Source organism: Trichoplusia ni, chromosome 10, assembly GCF_003590095.1.
Source record: "Trichoplusia ni isolate ovarian cell line Hi5 chromosome 10, tn1, whole genome shotgun sequence".
NCBI classification, from domain to species: domain Eukaryota; kingdom Metazoa; phylum Arthropoda; class Insecta; order Lepidoptera; family Noctuidae; genus Trichoplusia; species Trichoplusia ni.
Genome location: NC_039487.1, coordinates 13,220,077 through 13,232,484, shown reverse-complemented (window position 1 = coordinate 13,232,484; position 12,408 = coordinate 13,220,077). Strand labels below are relative to the sequence as shown.

General features: G+C 33.7%; 1 protein-coding gene across 2 annotated transcripts in view; it reads left to right on the top strand.

Moving 5' to 3' along the window:
- Positions 1-318: 318 nt before the first annotated feature.
- LOC113497925 (dual serine/threonine and tyrosine protein kinase-like) overlaps positions 319-12,408 on the top strand; it is a 30,915-nt gene continuing 18,825 nt past the window's right edge. Inside the window, exon 1 of one of the 2 annotated variants that reach the window (XM_026877738.1) lies at positions 319-576. The gene's annotated coding sequence lies outside the window, so the exon portion shown is untranslated. Of the gene's footprint in view, positions 580-12,408 lie in introns of both variants that reach the window. The other variant, XM_026877739.1, reaches the window with a different exon arrangement.

Below are 12,408 nucleotides of genomic sequence, written 5' to 3'. Positions count from 1 at the left end.
TATTTGACGTTTAATAATGTTACAAGAATCATTTTTTACCCTCATTCTAAGCAATTACTGCTATCACAAGAAGTTTTATACTGTAGTGTGAAAATGGGTTGACTATGTTTATTCTTAGTCTATAAATCTTTTGTTTTGATGTTTCAGTTTTCCCATAAAAGCCTATTTTTATCTAAAAAAGATTTTTTTTCTATCCTTTACTTCTGCTTCAAAATACCCTTTCATTGTAATACATAATAATTTAAAATAATAGGCGTTTTGTTTTTTAACGCATTCTGAAATATGGGTATTTTGCCGTATTACTTAGGCAACACAGAGAAATAAACGTCAATGTCAAATCGTTAAGTGGAGAAGGTTGTTTGCTTGCTATTTTTTTTTGTTATTTGGTTTTCCTTTCCTTGTGCTAATTTCGCTTTGAAAAACAAAATGAGTGCAATAACAATAAAAGTGTTGTGAAACAACTGTCAACAGTGATAATAGTTACATGTTTGTGGTGTTTAGATCGAAGATAATCAAGTTATGTGCTAAGATTTGTTTGTAATTGGATTATAAAGTTTTCTCGGTGCATTCACTCTTTAGGTACGTACCGTTTTCCATGTTGTAATAATGTTAGTTACATCCTCAATTATATATTTAACTGTTGGAGGCAACACTATTGCAGTAATACGTTGAAATAAAAAAAAATAGAAGATGAATGGCGGGAATTTCGCTAGATTTTTTCTGTTTACCTTCTTTCGCTTATATTTTTTTAGTAACTGCGTTGTTTATGCCGGTTTTATTAGTAGTTGTTGTCGTCTATATGCGTTCTGTTTATTAATAGAGTTAATAAACAGGCTTTGCCGTGCTAAGGGCGACTATAGACATGTTTTAAAATAGTTTTAAAGTTGCTATGCTTCATCATCAAATAAACAATGAATCAATTTGATTGGTGGGACGATAGACAGTACGAATGGTAATATTTATTAGCAATAACTTGTTAACTGAAAAAAATGCATAATTTATAACAACTTAACAAAAGTTTTATCAAATTTATGTACTTACTCAAGAATAATATGAAATTTCTTAAAATAAAAACTTCATGCAGAACTAATTTTGTCATCATCCAATTTACAATCAATGTTGACCTCTAAATGGCTTAAAACTATAAAAAAGTTGGGAACCATGTCACTAACCTATTTCTGTCAACATTGTGATAATATTAGATAACAATTTAATTAATAAAATTATTTAATGTAAGTAACCTCAACAAGAATGTTGTAATCTAAATTATTTAACTCACTAGCTGTTACCCGCGACTTCGTCCGCGTGGTTAGAAAATATAACGTAGGTTTTTTTTTAAATCGGATTAGTTTTCTGCCCTTAGTTGTAAAATATTTCATTACTGATCTGCTCCTATTAATCATAGATTGATGGTAGATATATATCCTATTGCCTTCCTCAGTTAATGGGCTAACACTGAAATATTTTTTCATACCGCTCAGTAGTTTCTGAGATTAGGGCGTTCAAGCCTGACAAACTCTTCAGCTTTATAATATAAGTCGGTATATGTAGGTTATGTGCATATAGGAAAAAATAAACTTAAGGTATATTTTTTTAATAATATCATAGAGAGGTAAAATTTGTGAGTCTGTGACATTGTGGGGGGTAATCTCAACATAATATGCTGAACCGATTTTGGAAATTCTTTTACTAAATAGAAAGCCATGTTACTTTTCTGCACGTCTGGCAAATCACTTGTCCTTCAAAGATCGGACAGGGTTTTTCATATATACTTCATAATCTGTATATACCCAAACAAAGTCGTCTAATAGCGTGGGAGCAAGTCTTGTGATGAATGTTACATTATCTTAAACTTCTAAATCTAAACATATGCTATGTAGGTAATACGCGTTTGTTGTGTCCGTGAATGGTAGAGTGTTTCAATCCTTTACACACCGATCGCGTGCTTCTGCCGGTCAGAAATATGAGCCGGTGGGTCATTTTCTCGTGTTATGTCTGGTCATGATAATTCGATACGAAATATATTTAATTTGTAAAAACTTTGGGTAATTTTTAGGCCAATTCATCATCCGAACCAATAAGGTGGTAAACTTGAGCTTGCACTTAAAATGTCAGCATAAATCGGCCTTCTTAAATCTGTGGAATCAAAAGATGGAATGTGAATGGTCAACGCATAGTAGTCTTAATATTTTTGAATTATTTTTTAATATTTCAATATGTACTTTCCCAACTGAGAAGAACATACCGTTTGTTTCTTTTTGCCATTTAACACCTTCATAATATATACCGAACCATATCTGATGGCGGAATCTGTAGCGCAGTCAATCATAGGAGTATAGGAAAATGCACTCCGTTCCTTATCAACCTAAGGAAGGCCGCCATGCCTTACGGCAACATTTTGAGACACATCTGATACGTTATGTCAGGTGTTTTCGACATTGTTCAAAGAATGTCGAAGGCGATCAGAATTCAAATGTTCGTTGCGCTCTTTTTCTGTCTCTTCTTGTCCAGTTATTCTTTCTGACTTTCCAATTGATTATGAATATTTTGTTGTGTAAGTGTTCGGTAAAATTTATGTTTATCTCGGTCAAACTGTTCACCATCACGTTCATCACTTGTTTCAAAAGACCTATTAGTAGATATGCGATTTCGCTGAGAACTCAAGTATAATTTTCCATCAGTAAATTAACGTCTCCAACTCGCGATACAATGCGTGACGTTTACGATCAGCGGACTGTCGCGCATCATGTTCTGCACTTGTCTCTAGATACGCTGAGAAATCAATCGCAATTAACGCTACGGAGCGAGTTGCAGCCTGATGTTCTCAAAAAGCATCAACTCTCTCCTGACGCTCTTCAATAGATTCTGAGGACCTTATGATCATCCATATTTTAGCTCCTTTGAAACATTGGGAAAGATTTACCTTTTTTAGTCATCGTCATAGTTTTATTGTGAAGTTACCTGATCAAGTAAAATGTAAGTAACTGCTCCGCTGGCTACTAAGTAGGTTTTATGACTATATATAAAACAATAAAGACTTCTTTTAATTTACTTTTCAAACTATGACAGACATCAAAATATGTCAAATGTTTGACAGGAAAGTAAGGTAAAGGCACCTAATTCCGCGGTGTTTTCATTATAACTTAAAAGAACATAAACTGAGTATTTAATATACCTTTCCGTAGAATTGGAATTTTTTATTAGAAGTGTTATTTATCTTAATTTGTAATATACTTACAGATTGACTGTAAAAAAGATAAAAATGTTAAACAATGAAAAATGTAAAGAAGTCTGAGGCACCTTATTCCGATTAAAAAATTCTAATTCCAATGCATTTGGTTCCTAATTCTGAGTGAAAAAAATATTAAGGAAAGGAGAAAGGCAAATCTCTTTATTGTCTTTGGATTTTAAATCAGTCTTAGTGTTTAAAAATGCTCGGTATTTAAAAACTTAATTTTCTCCTCAATGCGTGAAGAAATACTCAAGGGATAAGTGTTTTCGATAAAAAATATAAACCTTATGATATTTTAAACTAAACAAAAACTCACACAATATAAAACTATCATCTAAAACACTATTTAGCAAATTTAGTATGAAACATGCATTCAAGTATCTGCTAGCCTTAAACTGAGCGATTATTTGAAAACCTACACGTACTAAAGCCATCATTTGTAAGACTATTTGTGTGTGTACGTAAATTATTAAAAAAAAACATCTAAATTATTGATTAAATAATGTATCTTGCAGAAAGTAGTAATAACACTGTTCTCTTCTACAATACCGGAATATGGTGCCTTTACCTTAATAAATTAAATTTGTTATTTTTTTGGTCTTTTCCGCATTTTTTTTGTATTATCTCACCGTTTAAACCTTCCCTGGACTTCAACGAATATTTCAAGACCAAAAAAAGCCAAATCAGTTCAGCCGTTTTCGAGTTTTAGTGAGACTAACGAACAGCATTTCATTTTTATATATATAGATTAGGAGACTGAATAAGAGCAAGTTTGGAATATTACAAAACTAAGGTCCTTTCGCAAGTTGCTGTCATTAGACTTAATAACAACTAAATCAATACTAATATATAAAGCTGAAGAGTTTGTTTGTTTGTTTGTTTGAACGAGCTAATCTCAGGAACTACTGGTCTAAATTGAAAAAATCTTTTTGTGTTGAATAGACCATTCATTGAGGAGCTTTATTGTATAAACTATCATGCTGCGACTAATGGGAGCGAAGATACAAAGGAAAATGTGAAAAAAACAGGGCAGGTATAAATCATAACTTATATCTTCTACCCATGGGGATGAAGTCGCGAACAGCTAGTATTGCCATAAAATGTGTCACAAAACAATGAATATATTATTTTGTCTAATAAAGCATGCCCAGTTAATATATAACTTATAATATTGTTAAATAGCTTTTACCTGTCTATTCCTGCAATCTTTATTTGCGAGTTATCATGTAGTGCCACATGCGAGATTACTTGAATGATGGAATACCACCAGGACTCAAGTTTTGTCAGTTGGTTCACTCAATTTCTGTTATTATCAATCTTTTACACCCCACATAATAACAAACCTAGTTGTCCAGATCAGGCTCTGTGTCACATATAGAAATACCTAACACATTTTGCATTGGTTTTTTTTTTCTTTATTGTTTTATTATTTTATTAAAATTAATATTAATATTTTTATATTAAATAAGTAGGTTCTTTATTTTATAAGTACATTCCTTATCATTCAAATTTGTGGTGTAATAATATATCTCATCCAACAATCATTTATATATTTTCTACAACTTTCACATAAAGCTAACAAATCTCAAAGTAAAGCTTGTATTATGAGTACTAGACAAGTGATAAAATAAACATACTTATATATTTCTAAATACACACATATTATAAATAAACTAGTCATTGCCCCTGACTTCGTCCGCATGGTTAGAAGATATAAGTTATGATTTATATCTACCCTGTTTTTTCCACATTTTCCATTGTATCTTGGCTCCTATTAGTTGTAGCGTGATGGTTTATAGCCTAAAACCTTCCTCGATTAATGATCTATTGAACACAATAAGATTTAACCAGTAGTTCATGAGATTAGCGCGTTCAAACAAACAAACAAACTCTTCAGCTTTATATATTAGTATAGATTACACCCAGACATTATAAAATGTGAAGAAAGCCAGTATATCTTCTCAATATAGGAACATAATTGTTTAAATGACTATTACTTTTTAATTACAAATATGACATTTGTATTCATATTGTCATAAACAGCTGTTACAACGTGTGAAAAGCGAATAACCTTGATGATACCTACATGGACAGCTGTTTCTTATTTGACTTGCAGTGTAATGTTTGTTTTAGGATAATTCTAACTTAATCCACTCTTAAGCTTGTTGGAATTTTTCTTTTGTTCTTTGGGGTTCAAAGGTAACAACTTCTTCCAAAGCCGTCAGTGGTACTCTGTGGGGCTTCGAGCTTATGACATAGGAGAAGGTGTTATAAAACATTAATTTTATTCAATTGTTATAACTTATAAACAGGTATCATCACTAGGATAGGTACTGTTTCATTTGTACTTAATATTAGTATTCAAACTATGGATATCATTGTTAAAACATTTGTTTAAAAACATAGTCTTAATTAATTGTTTTCAATTGTCACTACTATTGCTGTTGGCCTTTACGGTTCATTAAAACCAGTCAAGTGCGGGTCGGAAGCGCGACAATAAGAGTCCCGTACAAGTAGGCTAAAAAAAACCATAAGTTGGTAGACATATTAATTTCTGAAAAAACCACTGCTCATCCTCAACATTTTTACAGCGACAAAAGAAATATGTCATCATTTATCAGAGAAACTGTATAGGTATCACAATTCATGAGATACAGCCTGATGGCAGACCGCAACAGCCAGACAGCGGAGCCCCAGTGTTAGGGTTTTGTTTTTATTCTTTGGTTAGAGAACCCTAAATATATTATCAATCAACTTACTTTATATTCTATGACTAACAGGTAGTTAACATTATTGCGCAATGCTTGTACAGAAGACTACATATCTACGACCACACGTCCCTACAAATATAGTCTTTATGTAAATGAATTAAAGTTGAATATCCTAATGCGGTACCGTGTTAGGCATGACGTAATTGACAGGGGTTTTCCCTGTGTAGTGGGAGAAATAGATTATTTTATATTTTCGCAGTGTTGATTGATGTGATGGTCATAGTGTGTGAAAATACGAAAATTGTGCTGTAGCACCTATTTTTGATTAAAATAGCAACAAAATTAAGTAACTGCTGAGTGTTTTTAGGGTTTCATAACCTTTGGCAAAAAACTGAAGCCTATTACTAAACAGCAAAAAAATAAAATAAATTTGACGAATGCTTTTTTTTGCCTATTCGTACGGAACCCTTAGTTTCGTAATTCCAACTCGCGCGACTTCCACTCTACCGGTTTTAATTTAGAAATTTAATGAGAAAGTCTAGAAAATATTATTTGTGGTCGTTTGTTCTCACTTCAAAACAACATAACTTATAAATTATGTCATGAATGACTTTTTAAACTGTATATCAAGTTTTAACAATTTAATGATATCCCACCGCTAGTCGATGAACTCTCAAAATGCTAGAAACAAAGAAACAAGACTTGTTCCGACATGCTCGCAGACGGAGGATGTGACTGGCGCTCTGTTCAGCGGTAAACCCCCGCAAGAGTGCTTTTTAGAGTCACAGTTCTTAAAACAAAACATCACGTAAATTGCCGAATACCTTCCAAAAAAAAACTGTTATTAATTTTATAAGTTGGCCTCTTTTCGACTGACTATACGACAACTTGGCTTAACATTGCTAAGTACAAAATTTTCGTCCGTACATAATTATTTTTTTTAAATTAAGTGTCTGTATGTTATATTAAAATAACCGTTTGTACTACATGCATATGCATACTTATATATACCTTTTAAATTTTTTGTCTGCTTGTCATTCTGTCCGTTCCCGCTAATCTCGGAAATGGTTGGACCGATTTTAACGTGACTGGCAGGTGACATAAGGAGGACCTTAGGCTACTTGTATTAAAAAAATATTTTGACTAGTACAATAAGGTAATTTTAATAAAATTCCACGCGGACGAAGTCGCGGCTATAGCCAGTATTAAATAGATATGCATAACTCTACAAAACCAATCTACAGTTCGACTCAAAAATGATTTATATCTACATAGGTACTTCAGTGCATCTCATAGGCACACATAATGTAAACTTGGTTTACACAATACTTGATTTGATGACGTCAACATAATTTATATCGGCTTTTATAACGTAGGCGTCAAATGACTATTTGATAGTAACATGCGCAGACAGAACAAATACTTTTTATACGTTTCGTTTATATTTTTTCTATGGCATGCATTTTCGAAATAAAGACAGATTTAAAACTAACTGAATTTGGTTGAATGCAGGTCAATCAAATATTAGTTGCGTGATTGAGCCAACTAGACTAAAGCATTGCGCTTGAATTCATTACAGTATAAAGTAATTCAATATTAGCTAAAATCCCTACTATTAATATTATAAATGCGAAAGTTACTCTGTCTGTCTGTTACGCTTTCACGTCTAAACCACTGAACTGATTTTAATGAAATTTGGTACAGAGTTGACCTTGATAAAGAACATAGCATAGTTTTTATCCCGGACTTTTGAAAAGTTCTCTTGGAAACGCGATATAACCGACCTTGAAGCGGGTGAAAATCTAGTTATTAATATTATGTTTATGTTCTTGTTAGACCGTAAAAAGACCAGTGTCTATATTTTGAAGATCTTAAACATGGAGGTTTGTGTCAGAATCAATTGGATGAGGATGGAACTACCCTGTTTGTTACGGCTTGCAAGTTGCAATAGCAGAACTGTTGTTATTGAGCAAGTGAGACGGCAAATCTGTATGTTCTTCTTCTTGCTTTCGTCCTGAAGTATTTAGGTATTAACTCCGCTTAATTTTCAACCGGCTTCGAAGAGGTTCTTAATTTTGTTTCTTTTTTATGTTTGTTACTTACTTCAGAATTTCGAATTGAATGGAACGATTCTATAGATATGTATATATTTTTATGTTACGTGAAATAGCTGCCCTTTGGTGCCATAAAAAAATCATTAAGTTTGGCTCAGTAGTTTTTATTTGAAGACTGTTTTACGTTTTATTCTAAAAAAATATTATTAAGCGGTGCAGTTCAAAAAAATAATGTTTTGTTTCGTTGTATCATAAGTTATTGTGTCCATAACTGCGTCAACCTTGATATTTCAGAATTGAGGAAGCAATTTAGTCAAGTGTTCACTATTCATTCACCAGCCGATTATGTGAGGATCTCAAGCTTATCCGTAGTTTTCACTAATTACTATTATTGATGTGTCATTGATATAACGAGGCATTGTTTATTCGTTTGATTACTCAATGAGATGGCAAATACTAGACAATAATATGGATGTTAGGAATAGCAGTTAGCGCTAGTATGATCAGGAATCTGGATATAATATGAAGAAGAAATTTCCTTGAATACTGTTCTTTTGGACTTAATGCTTTCTTTTGCAATTTCACGACATATGCTGTCATATTTTTTCTGCAGGACACAATGTTTAGGTAATATCTAGTTTTCTTAAGTATTAGTTTACATTCTATATTTATTTATACCTACGTTGATTAATGTAGCTACATAGTATACGTATAAAGTTTAAAAACCCCTATACATCAAAAAAATAAAAACAACTATACGTGAAAACCAAATTCCCTATGCATGTTTCGTGCTCAATCTAAAAAACCAATTTAGTTCTGGGTTTTTCGTATCTAAACCAAAATGAAAACCCATTTTTTACCGGTAACAGTTTACCGAAGTCGCTCAGAGATTCAGTAAAAATTCATCTCCCTCTACGAATGCAGCAGATTTTTTTTAATTGGCATTATCTAGTCAATTCAACAAAGTATAAGCTGTGTTTTATAACTATTTAATTAGATGATACCTATTCTAAATGTAAGGTATATTGAGGTAATTAAGATAAGAAACTGGATATGTTGTAAAATATGTCGAAGTTAAGTTTTGGAGGTTTTTGTAATCTAAATAATCTAACCGGTTCCGATGTTAGTTGTTTCTATGCAGATGCATTTGTATGTTAAGTAATGCAGAACCTACATATCAATATATGTCATCGGCCTAGCCTTTTCCCAACTATGCTGGGGTCGGCTTCCTGTCTAAGCGGATTCAGCTAAGTTCCAGTTTTTTTGTAAGGAGCGACTGCCTATCTGACCTCCTCCACCTAGTTATCTGGGCAACACTTTTCAAGCTTTTTACCTGTGACTGTTTACCTGTAATGACTGTCAAAGATGCATGAATAACAGCCGGGACCCACAATTTAACGTGCCTTCCGAAACACAAATATCAATATATGTACCATCCTTAATTGGCAAAATTCTGTGTAGAACTTAAATAAGGAGTACGTACCTAAGGAAGGAAATAATAATGAAGAAAATAAGACAGCTAGGGCTTCCAGTTACACCTGATTAGGCTCTTGTTGGGCTCCTGGGTTAAGGGCTTGATCCAGAAAGTGGTATTTCTTAATAGCGCGCCAATCTTGTGGAGGTTTCTCTCTCTCTCTGTGTACCTTGCTCCCAATGCCTGCATCTTAGGATTATTTTTGATTTAAATAAAGAAATACCATCTCCAGTATTTTCGGGTATAGCGTAAAAATATTTCCCTGACTAGACTTAGGACTCCGCCTACACTCGGTGATTTTTTAGTCGTCTTACAAAAGCAGCCCAGTTCATGTATCCGACGTAAAATACCCCTAGGCGCGATTATTATTTTATTATCATCAACTAAAATAATAAGTACGAAGAAAAATTAAACAAGAGAAATCTGAAATATACTCTTAAAAATGATAAAAACGCCGCCGCCCGCGCTCCTCACCATTGTTACAAGGCTCGGACCGCGCTCGCAACAGAGATGTGTTTCTAAAAAACTACAAATTGCATCATAATATTGAATAAAAATTGCATTCTAAATTTATTCAAATCTCATAAATACCTATTTTTTTATCATGAACGTGTTCTAGTCATTGGATACATGAACGCTGCCCACAGCTTTTGTAAGACGACTAAAAAATCACGGTGTATAGTGAAGGATTAAAAATTTCACCAGGCTCTCCAGCTATGGATTAGTTTGACGATAACGGATTCCAAATTGGATGGGAATTAATTCGATTCTTATTTTACTTATTCGGTTTTCCGTAATAGACAGTTAGTATTAGAACAATTAACAGAAAGTCATAATATAAAAACGTCAGTAATATTTATACGTAGAATAAAAATAAGGTTACTGTATATTGTGTTGACAGCGTCGCGATGACGTTTGTTTGTGTACCGGCCAAGGTAATTGTCCTGCGGGTTATCGCCGGCTATTGAGACCTGACCTTGTAATGTTTCCACGTAGTAAACGTCTGGACCAATTTATACGAGTCTCGAAGGACCAGACAAAAGGACCGAGACAAAAAAAACTTTTTTTTTGGCTATAGTACCGGAATTCAAATCCGTGCTTAGTCCATACCGTTAACTATTTAAAACGTGATCCGAATGGTTTTTATTATGTTTTAGTGGTTTTCGATAGTTTTATCTTGTTAGCAATAAAGCTATTATAATTTTATTGATTGTAAAAAATGTTATCGAGATGATTAAGTAGCGATAAGATGATAAGAATCACTATCGTGAGTATGCTAGCTCTGGCCAGTTCATAGTTGTTGTTGTTGTGCTGTTTTAGTTTACATATTTATTTTTGTGGAACTAAATTATGCAAATATCGCAGTTACTGCGCATATCCGCAGATATTTGCATAATTCGATCTCTTGATCTATGTTTCAATATCCAAAGACTTGTCTCGATTCTTTTATTCTTCTACGTATGTCGGACTATGTTCTTTGTTGACCTATAAGAGAAAATTATGACGAGAGGAAGCGATTTATTATACTAGCAAAACTATTTCTGTCTGTCTAGTTTTCACGGCAAAACTACAGATTGTAATGAAATTTAGTACACAGATAGTCTGGAGCCTGATAAAGGACATAATTATACTACTTTTTAACTGAAAAAAAGGTTTGTAAGAGGGAAAATGAGTAGTCAAAATTTACGTGATTATTTTTTTTGTGGATCAGGCTTCGAAATTTGGTTGAAATATTCTTTAAGCCGTGTAATGCGCTGTCACGCGCAACTAAAATAATATTGCTTTGAGAAGGTATTTGGCCCCCAGAAGTCTTTGTGAAAGCGAGTGATAGTGTCAACATGTCAATTTGTTGCCTATCGCACAGTTAAAGAGGAAAGGTTAATTGCATCAAGCCATTTAGATAGTGTTAGCATTGCACTGACTGTCGTCCGTGATTGGAGAAAGTATTTTCAGATATCTGTTGGAATGTTGAAATAAAAGTGGTTTGTAGTCAGCTTTTTGGAATTGTGAAGATAAAAAGATCTGTGATTTCTTTTCCATGTACATATAAAACTATATTTTATTCTCAGTGGGAAATCTGAAAGGACTCTCTTTAGTTTAAGCGGAAGGGAGTGTCATACTTTCACTTACTAGATTCCACTCATGTTCTTTCCTTTGCCCTATTTTGAACGACGGCTAGGGTTTCCATTCGGACAATCCGGCCGGCTCAGGAGGCATCAGTCCTCATGGGTTCCCCTAAGGCATCTGACATTCTTTGAGGCGCGCTTAGGACAAGGAAGGCCCGTCCGCCTTGTTCTGGTTCTGGTCGGACGGTGAGCTACTTAACACAAACCTTTAGACGATAATTCTAGAATTTCATATCTTTTTAAGTTAAGTTTTAATCTTGCCAGCCTTAGTTAGGGGATAAATATAAAGAGTGAAAAGAAGCATCCCCTGCAGCGGGAAACTTGTAACACTAACCCAAATACAACAACCATACTTGTCACATCCGTAACGGAATTTCTGATAACATTCGTCTAATTAACTCTCTCTGATTTGACATGCGGTCCTTGGATACGCGCGACTCAACGGCGCAGTTCAACACGTGTGTTACGAAATCTGGGCTGGATAATACTGTAAACAGAAGGACCAGTACGAAAATACAATTTTATTGCTGATTTACTCACTGAGATTTTTTTTATGTTAGTAATCGCGCATATATGTTTTTTAAAGAAAATAATTAGTCTTTTCTCTATTCTGACAATGTTTATTATGTACCTGTTTATTGCAATACAGCTGCATTTACACTTGGACGTGAAACAGCGCATAAATTGTGATGCCTACTACTGCTGCGGCGTCTCGTTAGTACGCTTGTACGTTTGTATAAGCAACCTTACGGACGTAGTCCTACCTACGCTTTACGACTAGTGTCTGGGTGCAATTTATCTATAGCATGTA